Source organism: Saimiri boliviensis, chromosome 9 (genome assembly GCF_048565385.1).
Source record: "Saimiri boliviensis isolate mSaiBol1 chromosome 9, mSaiBol1.pri, whole genome shotgun sequence".
NCBI lineage: Eukaryota > Metazoa > Chordata > Mammalia > Primates > Cebidae > Saimiri > Saimiri boliviensis.
Window position 1 is genome coordinate 30,763,784 of NC_133457.1, and position 14,937 is coordinate 30,778,720.

General features: G+C 42.5%; 2 pseudogenes; one reads left to right on the plus strand and one right to left on the minus strand.

Moving 5' to 3' along the window:
- Positions 1 to 10,073: 10,073 nt before the first annotated feature.
- LOC101038620 (large ribosomal subunit protein uL1 pseudogene) lies at positions 10,074 to 10,972 on the minus strand (annotated as a pseudogene).
- A 1,450-nt stretch (positions 10,973 to 12,422) lies between these two features.
- On the plus strand, positions 12,423 to 13,942 carry LOC120368321 (keratin, type I cytoskeletal 18 pseudogene; annotated as a pseudogene).
- The last annotated feature ends 995 nt before the right edge of the window (positions 13,943 to 14,937 follow it).

Sequence of the window (14,937 nt, forward strand, 5' to 3'; positions counted from 1 at the left end):
TCACAGCAACCTCTGCCTCCCTTGTTCAAGTAATTCTCTACCTCAGCCTCCTGAGTAGCTGGGATTACAGGCACCTCCCACCACACCCAGCTAATTTTTGTATTTTTAGTAGACACAAGGTTTCACCCTGTTGGCCAGGAAGGTCTCGATCTCTTGACCTTGTAATCTTCCCACCTCCACCTCCCAAAGTGCTGAGATTACAGGTGTGAGCCAGCATGCTCAGCCTTTTATTTTTTATTCTTTTTATTTTTATTTATTCTTTTTTTTTTTTGAGACAGAGTCTTTCTCTGTCACCCAGGCTGGAGTGCAGTGGTACAATCTCAGCTCACTATAACCTCCACCTCCTGGGCTCAAGTGATCTTCCCACCTCAGCCTCCTGAGTAGCTGGAACTATAGGTGCGCACCATCACATCCAGCTAATTTTGTGTGTGTGTTTATTTTTTTTTACAGGGTTTTGCCATGTTGCCCAGACTGGTCTCAAATTCCTGGGCTCAGCAATTTACCCACCTCAGCCTCCCAAAGTGCTAGGGTTACAGGCATGAGCCACCAGCACACCTAGCCTCAAATGTCAATATTAATGTTGAATGTAAATAGCCTAAATGATTCACTTAAAAGATACAAATTGGCAGAATGGGTTTAAAAATTGCAAACAAATATCTGCTGTCTTCAGGGAACTTATACAACACGTAAAGATTCATATAAAATCAAGATAAAAGAGCAGATAAAGGTATTCTATGCAAATGAAAAACAAACGCAAGCAGGAGTGGCTATTCTACAGATAAGACAGACTAGGTGACACAGTTCACACCTGCAATCTCAGCACTTCGGGAGGCTGAGGCAGGAGGATCCCTTGAACCCAAGAGTTCAATACCAGCCTAGGCAACACAGCAAGACCCTATCTCTGTGAAAAAATGTAAAAATTAGCCTGCAGTGGCGATGCATGCCCACAATCTCAGCTACTGAAGAGGCTGAAGTGGGACAATCACTTGAGCGTGGTAGATTCAGGCTGCAGTGAGCTGTGATCATGCCACTATACTCCAACCTGAGCAAGAAAGCCAGACCCTGTCTCAACAAATAAATAAATAGCAACAACAGTTTAAAAAAAAAAAAGACAAATAAGGACATTATATAATGATAAAAGTATCAATCCAACAAGAAGATATTACAATCCTAAATTTATATGTACCAAACACTGGAGCTCTAAGATTCGTAAAACATTTATACTACTAGACCTGAGAAATGAGGTAGACAACAACACAATAATAGTGGGGGACCTCAGCACTCCACTGACAGTATTAGACAGATCATCGAGACAGAAAGTCAACAAAGAAAAATACGGACTTACGCCGGGCGCGGTGGCTCAAGCCTGTAATCCCAGCACTTTGGGAGGCCGAGGCGCGTGGATCACGAGGTCAAGAGATCGAGACCATCCTGGTCAACATGGTGAAACCCTGTCTCTACTAAAAATACAAAAAAATTAGCTGGGCGTGGTGGCACGTGCCTGTAATCCCAGCTACTCAGGAGGCTGAGGCAGGAGAACTGCCTGAACCCAGGAGGCGGAGGTTGCGGTGAGCCGAGATCGCGCCATTGCACTCCAGCCTGGGTAACAAGAGTGAAACTCTGCCTCAAAAAAAAAAAAAAAAAAGAAAGAAAAGAAAAATACGGACTTAAAACTACACTTTAGAACAAATGGACTTAACAGATATTTATGGAACATTCTATCAGAGAACTGCAGAATAAACATTCTTCTCCTCAGCATGTGGAACATGCTAAAGACAGACTATATGATAGGCTACAAAATAAGTCTCAGTAAATTTTTAAAAATTGAAATTATATCAATCATCTTCTCGGACCGCAGTGGAATAAAACTAGAAATCAACTACAAAAGAAACCCTGAAAACTACACAAATACATAGAAGTTAAACAATCTGCTCCTGAATGATTTGGATGTTAACAATAAAAATCAAGATGGAATTTAAAAAATTATCTGAGGTTTTCTAAGTGGCAAAGCATTCAAGAGGAAGAAAAGAGAGAAAAAAAGAAACAAAATTATCTGAGGTAAATGATAATAATGATACTAAGTTACCAAAACTTCTGGGTTAAGCAAAAGCAATGCTAAGAGGAAAGCTTACAGCACTAAATGCCTACATCAAAATGTCACACCTCAAGGAGCTGGAGAAATAAGAAAAAATTAAACCCAACGCTACCAGAAGAAAAGAAATAACGAAGATCAGAGTAGACATTGAAACAAAAATAAACAACAAAAAACATTGATGAAACAAAAATCTGGTTCTTTAAAAAGATAAAATGCATAAACCATTAGCTAGATTAATCAAGAAAAGGAGAGAGAAGATTCGAATAAATTCAATTGGAAATGAAACTGAAGACATGACAACCAATGCCACAGAAACACAAAAGATCATTCTGGACCGCTGTAAACACCTCTATGCACACAAACTAGAAAATCTAGAGGAAACAGATACATTCCTGGAAACGTACAACCATTCTAGATTAAGTCAGGAAGAAACAGAAACCCTGAACAGACCAATAACAAGAAGTGAGATTGAATCAGTAATTTTAAAATTGCCGGCCAGGTGCTGTGGCTATGCCTGTAATCCCAGCACTTTGGGAGGCCAAAGTGGGTGACGCCCGAGCTCAGGAGTTTGAGACCAGAGTGGGCAACATGGTGAAATGCCATCTCCCCAAAAATATAAAAAAAATTAGCCAGGCATAGTGGCACATACCTGTGGTGCCAGCCACTTGGGGAGGCTGAGGTGAAAGAATTCCTTGAGCCTGGGAGGTGGAGATTAAAGTGAGCTGAGATCACACCACTGCACGCCAACCTGGGTGACAGAGTGAGTGAGACCCCAGCACCCCCTCCCCCCAAAAATTGCCAACAGCAACAACAGAGCCCAGGGCTAGATGGATTCACAGCTCAATTCTACCAGACATTCAAAGTAGAATTGGTGCCAATCTTACTGAAACTATTCCAAAAGATTGAAAAAGAGGGAAACCTACCTCATTCTATGAAGCCTGTATCACTCTGATACCAAAACCAGGAAAGGACATAAAAAAAAGAAACCCTTGGCCAGCCGCAATGGCTTACACCTGTAATCCCAGCACTTTTGGAGGCCGAGGTGGGACGATCACGTGAGGTCAGGAGTTCGAGACCAGCCTGACCAATATGGAGAAAATGTGTCTCTACTAAAAATACAAAATTAGCGGGGCGTATGGTGCATGCCTGTAATCCCAGTTACTCAGGAGGCTGAGGCAGGAGAATTGCTTGAATCCAGCTGGTGGAGGTTGCAGTGAGCCGAGACAACCACTGTACTCCAGCCTGGGTGACAAGAGCAAAACTCCATCTCAAGAAAAAAAAGAAACCCTTAAGACCACTATCCCTGATGATCATAGATGCAAAAATCCTCAGCAAAACACTACCTATTTGAATCCAACATAACATCAAAAAAATACGCCATGATCAAGTGGGTTTTATCCCGGGGAGGCAGGGATCATTTAACATATGCAAGTCAATAAATGTGATACGTCACATCAATAGAATTAGCAGCAAAAGCCATACGGTAATTTCAATACATGCAGAAAAAGCAGTCGATATAATCCAGTATCACTTTATGATTAAAAACCTTCAAGAAACTAGGCATAGAAGGGACTTATCTCAAAATGATAAAAGCCATATATGACAAATCCATAGCCAGCATGATACTGAATGGGGAAAAGTGGAAAGCATTTCCCTTTGAGAACTGCAACAAGACAAGGATGCCTACTTTCACCACTTCTATTCAATGTAGTACTGGAAGTCCCAACCAGGATAATCAGACAACAGAAAGAAATAAAGGGTATCCAAATTGGAAAAGAGGAAGTCAAACTATTGCTATTTGCTGCTGATATGATTGTATACCTAGAACACCCTTGATTTGCAGTAGAAGGAAATACGGGAAAAAAAAAACAACACCCTAAAGACTCCTCCAAAAGACTCCAAGATAGGATAAACGAATTCAGTGAAGTCTCAGGTTACAAAATTATTATAAGCAAATCAGTATACCAACAACGACCAAGTAAAGAGTCAAATTATTAACTCAACCCCTTCTACAACACCTGCAAAAAATTAAAATACCCTGGAATATACTTAACGAAGGAGGTAAAAGATCTCTACAAGGAGAACTACAAAGCACTGCTGAAAGAAATCACAGATGATAACAAACAAATGGCTTATAGAGCCTTTGCATTTTTACTCAAAAACATCTTCCAGCTTTCCTCTGCTTCCAACTGCCTTCATACTTTAGCCATTGAATTTCTCGCAAGCGAGATCTTTTCACTGCTCTGCCTTTATGCTTACCATTAATTCCACCTAAAAGAGTAATAAGAAGAGATTGAGGGGGCCGTGAGCAGTGACTCATGCCTGTAATCTCAGCACTTTGGGAGGCCAAGGCGGGCAGATCACCTGAGTTCAGGAGTTTGAGGCCAGTCTGTCCAACGTGGCTAACGTAACTTGGCTGGTCGTAGTGACGGGCGCCTGTAGTCCCAGCTACTTGGGAGGCTGAGGGAGGAGAAACGCTTGAACACAGGAGGTGGAGGTTGCAGCAAGCCGAGATCATGCCACTGCACTCTCCAGCCTGGGCAACAGAGCAAGACTCCATCTGAAAAAAAAAAAAAAAAAAAAAGAGACAGAGAGATTGAGGGGAGAAAGAGAAGGCTACATTTGTTGAATACGTATGGGAGTATTGGGTGCTCCGTATACAATAGACCATCTAATTTGCACAGCAATTCCATGAAGTAAGTATACTAGCCACCCCTTATCAAAGGTTTCTCTTTCAGCAGTTTCAGTTACCTACAGTCAACCACAGTCCAAAAATATTAAATGGAAAATGGCAGAAATAAACAATTCATACATTTCCCACCATTCTGAGTAGTGTGATGAAATCTCATGCTATCCTGTTCTGACCCACTCAGAGAGTGAATCATCCCTTTGTCCAGAATGTCCACCCTGCCTACACTACCTCCCTATGAGTCACTTGCAATCTGGGTTGTCAGATAGGCTGTCGAGGTACCCCAATGCTTGTGCTTCAAGTCGCTCTTATTTTACTTAACAGTGGTCCCAAAGCACAATGGTAGTGATGCTGGCAACTCAGATATGCCAAAGAGAAGTCATAAAATGCTTTCCTTAAGTGAAAAGGTGGGAGTTCTTGACCTAATAAGGAAAAACACAATCCTATGCTGAGGTTGCTAAGATCTATGGTAAGAATGAATCTTCTATGTGTAAAATTGTGTAGAAGGAAAAAGAAATTCACAGGTAGTATATACATGGTACTATCCACAGTTTCAGGGATCCACTGAGGGTCGTGGAACCCCCCCTCAGATAAGTGGGGACTTCTATAATTTTATCCTCTATTTTCCTGATAAGGATAGTCATGTGAGTGGGATTAAGTAAACTGTCCAAGGTCACACAGCTAGTAAGTGGCAAGACTAGCTTACTAGTGCAAAGTCCAAATATAGCCTTTTCTGTACACTCCTTCTACTCACTGTCTTCATCTGGCATTATCATTCAGATTCTATTCATCACTTTCTTATCTTAACCTTTGTAACCTCCCTCATTTGGAGTTAGCTTCTCCATAATACTCCGTCTACATTTGTCTAATAATACCATGTGTTTTTTAAATTGAGACATAATTCACATAATACAAAATTCATTTGCTTAAAGTGTACAACCCTGTGGTGTTTTTGTATATTCACTTCGTGTGCAGCTGTGGGAAGTAGAAAAGTTGCTCTTGAAAGTTTTCGTTCTTGTTAAAGAATAAATCGTGGCTGGGCGCAGTGGCTCACGCCTGTAATCCCAGCACTTTGGGAGGCTGAGGCAGGTGGATCATGAGGTCAAGAGATCGAGACCATCGTGGCCAACATGGTGAAACCCTGTCTCTACTAAAAATACAAAAAAATTAACTGGGCGTGGTGGCGCGCGCCTGTAGTCCCAGCTACTTGGGAGGCTGAGGCAGGAGAATTGCTTGAACCCAGGAGGTGGAGGTTGCAGTGAGCCGAGGTCATGCCACTGTACTCCAGCCTGGCGCCTGGTGACAGAGTGAGACCCTGTCTCAAAAAAAAAAAAAAAAAAAAAAAAAAAAAAAAGAAAAGAAAAGAAAAAGAATAAATCATAAGTGTACTAACAACTCTTTATTAAGCCCTATCCTATGTAGCTGTTATACATACTTACAGGCACATAGTATATTCTATGTCCTTGTACTTTAACCAAGATATCTGTGCTGGATGTACTCACAGGCATGTCCCAGCTTGCCATTGCTTTTACCTGTTTAGAAAAGTTTTAAGTTGTTTGCCAGTCAGGTTTTAGTTTAGATTGTGAGGTCTGGCTCCAATGGATATCAGACACAGCAGTAAGGATGACCCCAAATCATAAGGGATAAACGTGTCTGTTTTTCCTTTGTTCGTTGTACTCTTATGGCAAAATGGCTAGCAAGGGTACCCTCTCTGCAGTGCAGGAAGTAAAAAAGCAAAAATTGCTTTGCTGAGAAATCCTTTGTCTCACTGCTGAATTTTCTTTGTGGCACCAAGCATCTGTTTCCAACAGCAACCATCACCATTATCTAATTCCAGAACATTTCCATCAACCCAAAAGTAACCCTATACCCATTATGTAGTGATTCTCCATTTCACCTTTCCTGGAACCCCTGGCAACTATAATTTGCTTCTGTCTCTATGCAGTTGCCTATTCTGGACATTTAATATAAATGAAATAATACATTAGATAGCCTTGTGTATCTAGCTTCTTTCACTCGTTTAATGTTTTTGAGGTTCAGGCACATTGTAATATTTCAGTACTTTCTTCCTTTTAACAACTGAATATAATTCCATTGTATGGATATAACACGTTGTGTTTATTCATTTATCATTTGACGGACTTTTTTTTTCTACTTAAATACATTTTTTTTTAATTGAGATGGAGTCTCATTCTGTCACCCATGCTGGAGTGCCGTGGTGCAATCTTGGCTTGTTGAAACCTCTGCCTCCCATGTTCAAGTGATCCTCTCACGTCAGACTCCTGAGTAGCTGGAATTACAGGAGTGTGCCACCACGCCTGGTTAATTTTTGTATTTTTAGTAGAGACAGTTTTCACCATGTTGGCCAGGCTGGTCTCGAACTCCCAACCTCAGGTGATCCACCTGCCTCGGCCTCCCAGAGTGCTGAGATTACAGGCGTGAGCCACCATGCCTGATCTTTTTCTGCTTTTTAGCCATTATAAAACCTGTGCACAACATTTTGTACAGACATTTGTTAATTTTCTTGGAGATATACCTAGGAATATATCTGGTTCCTATGCTAACTCCATGTTTAACATATTGAGAAACTGTCAAACTGTGTTCCAAAGCTGCTCTATGACTTCATATTACCACCAGTAACGTATGAGAGTTCCTGCATATCAGGTAACATTTGCTATTGATCATCTTCCCATTCCCACCCCAGGTTTATTGAGGTAGATAGATAGACAGACAGACAGATAGATAGTTAGATAGTTATAAATAAATGTCCATCTTTTGAGTATAGCCTAACAGGTGGAAAGTAGTATCTCATTATGATTTTATTTACACCTCCCTGATTACTAACATTTTTATTGCTTGTTTGTACGTCTTCTTTGGAGAAATGTCTGTTCAAATCCTTTAACCACAGTGAGAAGTTATTTGTCTTCTCTGTTGTTTAGTAATCAGAGTTGTATACATTGGCTAGTAGTGCCTTATTAGACATACGATTTCCAAATGTCTTCTCTCATTCTGTGGGATAACTTTTCACTTTTACCATGGTGTTCTTTGAAGTACTAGCGTTTTAAATTTTGAAGTCCAATTTACCTATTTTTTTCTCTTTTTATTTGTGCTTTTGGTATTATATCTAAGAAACCATTGCCTAATTCAAGATGGCAAAGATTTACTACTATGTTTTCTTCTAAGAGTTTTATAATTTTATCCCTTACTAAAGAGTTTTATAATTTTATTCCTTACTAAAAAGTTTTATAATTTTAACCCTTACTACTAAAATTATAAAACAAAATTATAAAACTAGGCTTCCAGTTTTAGCTCTTTAACTCTTTTTTTCAGTTAATTTCGTACATGACCTAGGTAGGGGTCCAATTTCACTCTTTTGTAGGTGGACATAAAATTGTCCCAGCATCATTTGTTAAAAACAAGAGTAAAACTATTCTTTCCCTCCGTTGAATTATCTTGACACTTATTATGTGTTTTTTTCTCTTTCAATTTTTCTTTTTGCTTTCTCTTTCTCAACATCTTTAGTATATCCCATGTATTAAAAGAAATGTTGACACTTATTTTCCTAGCTCCACAACTAGCATGGGACTATGACACTAGAACCCTGCAATAAAAGTGTTCAGTGAATGAAAAGCTGATTGGAGATTCCTAATGTCAATCAAGACCTACCAAATGTCATAGACTCTGAAAGGTGCTGGGGAAGCTTTATACATGAAGCTGACAATTCAGTGAATTTTTCAAACCGAAAGTTTTCATGGGCGGGGTCTCAGAACTTAATCATTTTAGACTGGAATGCGTCTTGGAGATCATCAACCCTCTCATTTTCCAGTGCTGAAAAGCAATCTTTAAAAGACTAAATAGCAGTCTATCTCATGTAAAATTGCTACAGGGTCCCAGTTGTCCTTGAAATTACATTCAGACTATTTACAAGTTAACAAAGGATTCTTTCAGTTAGTTCTTGATAAAGCATTTTTTTCAGTTCTCATAAAAGTCCTTCCCAGATGAAAGACAACTGCTTTTGCTTCATACCACATTCATCTCCTGAGATAACTCTATCTGAGACTGTTTTTTAAAATCCTCCATCCTAGTGGAACACTTCTTTCTCTTAATTTCTATAGGTCCTTCTTGCTCTTCCACAAACTTAGCAACTTAGTTTGTATTGTTCTATTGCTTTGGATTATTATATAATCTTGAAATGCTATTTGATTTATCACAGTTTTTTGTGTGGCCATTCAAGTAGACTACTCCAACTAGACCCAGGAATAGAAATAGAATTTTACAATTTATTAGATGACTTATAAAGGCTTGCATCCCATAGATATGCCGCAGACATTTCTCGATATTATTTGTGCATTCAGACAATTCATTTTAAAAATAAGAAACTGTTAACCCTAGGTTTCATTTTGTTCCCTCATCCCATAGAGAGGTAAGGCAGTTTACTCTTAGATCACTCAGGATGACAGCCTCTAGAAGAGACTTTTCTCACTTGAAAATTTTCTAGTGATTCACTACTTGCTTTCCTAAAGGAATGGAGAGACCAGAGGCCTAAGATATATGTACATATATGTTTAAGTGTTTTTTAATATTACTATTAAAAGTTTTAAAATTATATTAACATGTTTTTTTTTTAAAGATGGGCAGGGCCAGAGATGGTGGCTCACACCTGTAATTCCAGCACTTTGGGAGGCTGAGGCAGGCAAATCACCTGAGTTCAGGCGCTCGAGACCAGCCTGGCCAACATGATAAAAGCCCAGCTTTACAAAAAAATACAAAAATTAGCTGGGCATGGTGGCATGCATCTGTAATCCAAGCTACTTGGGAGGCTGAGACAAGAGAATTGCTTGAACCTGGGAGGTGGAGGTTGCAGTGAGCCGAGATCGTGCCAACTACGCTTCAGCATGGGTGACTGAGAGAAATTGTCTTAAAAAATAAAAATAAAAAAAAATCAGGGCCGGGCGCGGTGGCTCAAGCCTGTAATCCCAGCACTTTGGGAGGCCGAGGCGGGTGGATCACGAGGTCAAGAGATCGAGACCATCCTGGTCAACCTGGTGAAACCCCGTCTCTACTAAAAATACAAAAAATTAGCTGGGCATGGTGGCATGTGCCTGTAATGCCAGCTACTCAGGAGACTGAGGCAGGAGAATTGCCTGAACCCAGGAGGCGGAGGTTGCGGTAAGCCAAGATCAAGCCATTGCACTCCAGCCTGGGTAACAAGAGCAAAACTCTGTCTCAAAAAAAAAAAAAAAAGGTCAGTGTATGGAGCCCTGGGATGATTTAATCACAGAGGGCTTCCTAATTTGTAATTCTTTTTTTTTTTTTTTTTGACTGGTAATATAATTTATTCAAATATGCCTTAATCTGGGGCTTGACCATGGTGCTCTTTATATATAAGGCCCAGACATTCTGCCAGTTTTTCTTGAGCAATGACACCAAGAAATGGACAGCCAGGTGTATGTTATACACAAGCTCATTGTTTGTCATCTTCACGTGACCAACAGCCACAGCCAGACATAACACCTTCTTCATTTGGAACTTGATGGTGGACTTCACCTCATCCACTTTGGCCACCATGCTTTCATTGTGTGTGAGCAGGGAGGGGAACTTTCCTGCTTTATTTAGGCCTGGGCCGAGGATTCGTGGAATCTGCTTAATCAGAGACTCTGAGGCCAAAAATGCATCACACTTCTTGGCCAGCTTCTTGACCAGTTTTTTATTCTCGTTGAGTTTTTTCAGTGCCTTGATGTCCATGTGGGGAATATTCACGGCCTTGGCCTTGTCACAGTGCTGCGGGTCCCCCAGGACACACATGGAGAACTTGGGGCAAGGAGTGGACTTAAGCCTGACGGTGCCCGCGAAACGCTTGCCCTTCTGGGGGTCATAGTTCTTTAAAGTGATCTGCAACTCCACCGTCTCCAGGAACTTGCGGGGCTTGCACTGGTTCCCGTGCAAGACTTCCCGCACCGCCTAGTACAGGGTGCCGCGAGAGACTTTGCTGTTCCTGCCGCGCTAACCAGGAAAGAGCCTAATTTGTTATTCTTATCCAGAATAGGAAGCCATACCAATTCAATAAAATATCTCCTGCTTGAGTCACGGGGTGGAAAGCAAAGGGTGCAGGTGACCTAAGGCAGCTTTATCTCTAGAGTGCTATTCCCACTGACATTGCATATGTGATTAGGCAGCCAGAAAATCATCATAGACTGTGAGCTCCACTTTCCCCCTGATTTATCTGTGACCCAAAATAGTATATGGTTTAGTTTAATTCAAGGTCAGCAGAAATTCAATATGAAAGCACTTGAGTCCATTAGGAAATAGGCGGAAGTGGTGGAGAAAATGAGCTAGTGTTCTGTGTGGGGGAAGGAGTTAGCAACTTTCCTGGGGGGAGGCGTTTGCTCCAGAGGTGGTGGGAGAGAACTCGAGAATTGAAGGAGGCCATTGTGGAGGTGGGTGAGTGGGTGTAACAGGGACACTATTTTTTTTTTCTTTTTTCTTTTTGTTTTACCCGAGTTTCATCTTGAAATGGATACTATTAAAATAGGTAAATATATGTACATATATATATTTTGGCAACAGTGTCTCATTCTGTCTCCCAGGATGAAGTGCAGTGACCGGATCTCAGCTCACTGCAACCTCTGCCTCCCTGACTCAAGTGATCCTCCCACCTCAGCCTCCTGAGGGGGACTACAGAGAATGACTGGGAGTACAGGCGTGTCACACCACACTTGTCTAATATTTTTCTTTTTGTTGTTTTGTTTGTTTGTTTTTGAGATGAAGTTTTTCTCTTGTTGCCCAGGCTGGAGTGCAATCTCGGCTCACTGCAACCTCCACCTCCCAGGTTCAAGCAATTCTCCTGCCTCAGCCTCCCGAGTAGCTGGGATTACAGGCATGTGCCACCAGGCCCGGCTAATTTTGTATTTTTAGTAGAGACAGGGTTTCACCATGTTGGTCAGGCTGGTTTCAAACTCCCAACCTCAGGTGATCCTCTCACCTTGGCCTCCCAAAGTGCTCAGATTACAGGCGTGAGCCACTGCACCCAGCCTTTTTTTCTTTTTCTTTCTTTCTTTTTTTTTTTGAGACAGGGTCTTACTCTGTAGCCCAGGCTGCAGTACAGTGAAGCCATCTTGGCTCACTGCAACCTCTGCTCCACGAGGTCAAGCAATTCCCATGCCTCAGTCTCCCAGGTAGCTGGGACTACCGGTGCAAGCCACCACCCCTGGGTAATGTTTCTATTTTTTGTAGAGACAGAGTTTCACCATGTTGTCCAGGCTGGTAATTTTTTGTTTGTTTGTTTGTTTTTGTTTTTTACACTTTTTTTGTAGAGACGAGGTCTCATCATATTGGCCAGGGTGGTCTCAAACTCTTAAGTTCCTTCTGCCTTGGCCTCCCAAAGTGCTGGGATCACAGGTGTGAGCCACTAAACCTGGACTAGTTTTAGATTTTCAATTGAATGTGCCGTCCTCAGAAACAGGTTTGCCTTTTTAAATTGGAGGGTGGCTTACACATTATGGTTGATTGTTGTTAGTGACAGTGTACTTGGTGCAAACTCTTTCAACATGTCATTTTATTAGTCTACTTTGGGCCTTTTAGTCTAGCCAGACACAAGTGGGTTCTCAAAGAAAATGAGAAGAAGAGTTCTCAAAGGAGATGAGGTAGACTTACGTGCTGCTGCAATTTATAATTTACTGGCACACAGCTGGCACTATTTTGCATTTTTTCTCTTTACTGGTATGTGACCTGACATTACATCTGGATTGTACCTTTCTTGAAAAAATGGAGAAGGCATAGTGCTTGATACCAGTTGACCCTGTAAGAGTCAATTATCTTGGTAGGCAAAGCCTGAGTCCCGTCCTCTCTCTCGCCTCCCCGGGCAGAGTGAGCTTCATTACTCAATCCTCCTTCTCCACCAACTACTGGTCCCTGGGCTCCATCCAGGTGCCCAGCTACGGTGCTCAGCCGGTCAGCAGTGTGGCCAGTGTCTATGCAAGGGCTGGAGGCTCTGGTTCCCACATATCTGTGTCCCACTCCACCAGCTTCTGGGGCGGCATGGGGGCCAGAGGCCTGGCTATGGGGATGGCCAGGGGTCTGGCAGGAACGGGAGGCATCCTGAATGAGAAGGAGACTATGCAAAGCCTGAACGACCGCCTAGCCTCCCACCTGGACAGAGTGAGGAACTGGAAACCGAGAACTGGAAGCTGGAGAGCAAAATCCAAGAGCAGATGGAGAAGAAGGGACCCCAGGTCAGAGACTGGAGCCGTTACTTCAAGACTGTCGATGACCTGAGGGTTCGGATCTTCGCAAATACTGTAGACAATGCCTGCATCATTCTGCAGATTGACAATGCCTGTCTTGCTGCTGATGACTTTAGAGTCAAGTATGAGACAGAGCTGGCCATGCCTCAGTCTGTGGTGAGTGACATTCATGGGCTCCGCAAGGTCACTGATGACAGCAACATCACTCGGCTGCAGCTAGAGACAGAGATTGAGGCTGTCAAGGAGAAGCTTCTCTTCATGAAGAAGAACAATGAAGAGGAGGTAAAAGGCCTACAAATCCAGATTGCCAGCTCTGGGTTGACCATGGAGGTAGATGCCCCCAAGTCTCAGGACCTCGCCAAGATCATGGGAGACATCTGGGCCCAATATGACGAGCTGGCTCGGAAGAACTGAGAGGAGCTGGACAAGTACTGGTCTCAGCAGACTGAGGAGAGCACCACAGTGGTCCTCACACAGTCCGCCAAGGTTGGAGCTGCTGAGATGACTCTCACAGAACTGAGACATACGGTCCAGTCCTTGAAGATCGACTTGGACTCCATAAGAAATACAAAGATCAGCTTGGAGAACAGCCTGAGGAAGGTGGAGGCCCGCTATGCCCTGCAAATGGAACAGCTCAACAGGATCCTGCTGCACCTGGAGTCAGAGCTGGCACAGACCCAGGCAGAGGGACAGGGACAGGCCCAGGAGTACGAGGTCCTGCTGAAGATCAAGGTCAAGCTGGAGGCTGAGATTGCCACCTACCGCCGCCTGCTGGAAGATGGAGAGGACTTCAATCTTGGTAATGTCCCGGACAGCAGCAACTTCATGCAAACCATCCAAAAGACCACCACCCGCCAGACAGTGGATGGCAAAGTGGTGTCTGAGACCAACAACACCAAAGTTCTGAGACATTAAGCCAGCAGAAGCAGGGGAGCAATTCTCACCCCTTTGGGAGCAGGAGGTCAATAAAAAGTTCAGAGGTCAAAAAAAGGAGCCAATTATCTTGAGGTTTCTTAGACCTCTTTAAGTATTCAGCGGCTTTCATTAAATACATGTTTTATAATTCTTTTTTTTTTTTTTTTAGACAGAATTTCTCTCTTGTTGCCCAGGCTGGAGTGCAATGGTGTGATCTCGGCTCATTGCAACTTCCACCTCCCAGGTTCAAGCGATTCTCCTGCCTCAGCCTCCCGAGTAGCTGGGATTACAGGCATGCACCACCATTTCTGGCTAATTTTTTGTGTTTTCAGTAGAGATGGGGTTTCTCCATGTTGGTCAGGCTGGTCTCAAACTCCTGACCTCAGGTGATCCACCCGCCTCAACCTCCCTAAGTGCTGGGATTACAGATGTGAGCCATCGTGCCCGGCCTATAATTCTTTTTTTTAACCTTTAACTCCTCTAGTTAATGGAACACCCATCTGTGTGGTTCATTAAAACAAAACTCTTCTTTCACTTTTTTTTTTCTATATTAACCTTGCCCTACTTTACATTTTAAGAATTAAACGATTAATCCAACCTCAGGAAATCCTTTTTAAGTAAACAATGTTTTTACCCTCGTCTTATAGGTAAGGAAAATGTAGCAAATGCTATTGTTCAGCATCAACAGATATTATTGAACACCTGCTATGTGCTAGGTACTGGGGGCACAGAGATGAACAAATTACAGTTTCAGCTTTGTAGATGTGCCCACAAGAAAATAAAGTATAGGCCGGGCGCAGTGGCTCAGGCATGTAATCCCAGCACTTTGGGAGGCCAACTCAAGACCTCAGATCACCTGAGGTCAGGAGTTTGGGACCAGCCTGGCCAAAATGGTGAACCCCATCTATACTATTAAATACAAAAATTAGCTGGGCGTGGTGATGGGTGCCTGTAATCCCAGCTACGTGGGAGGCTAAGACAGGAGAATTGCTTGA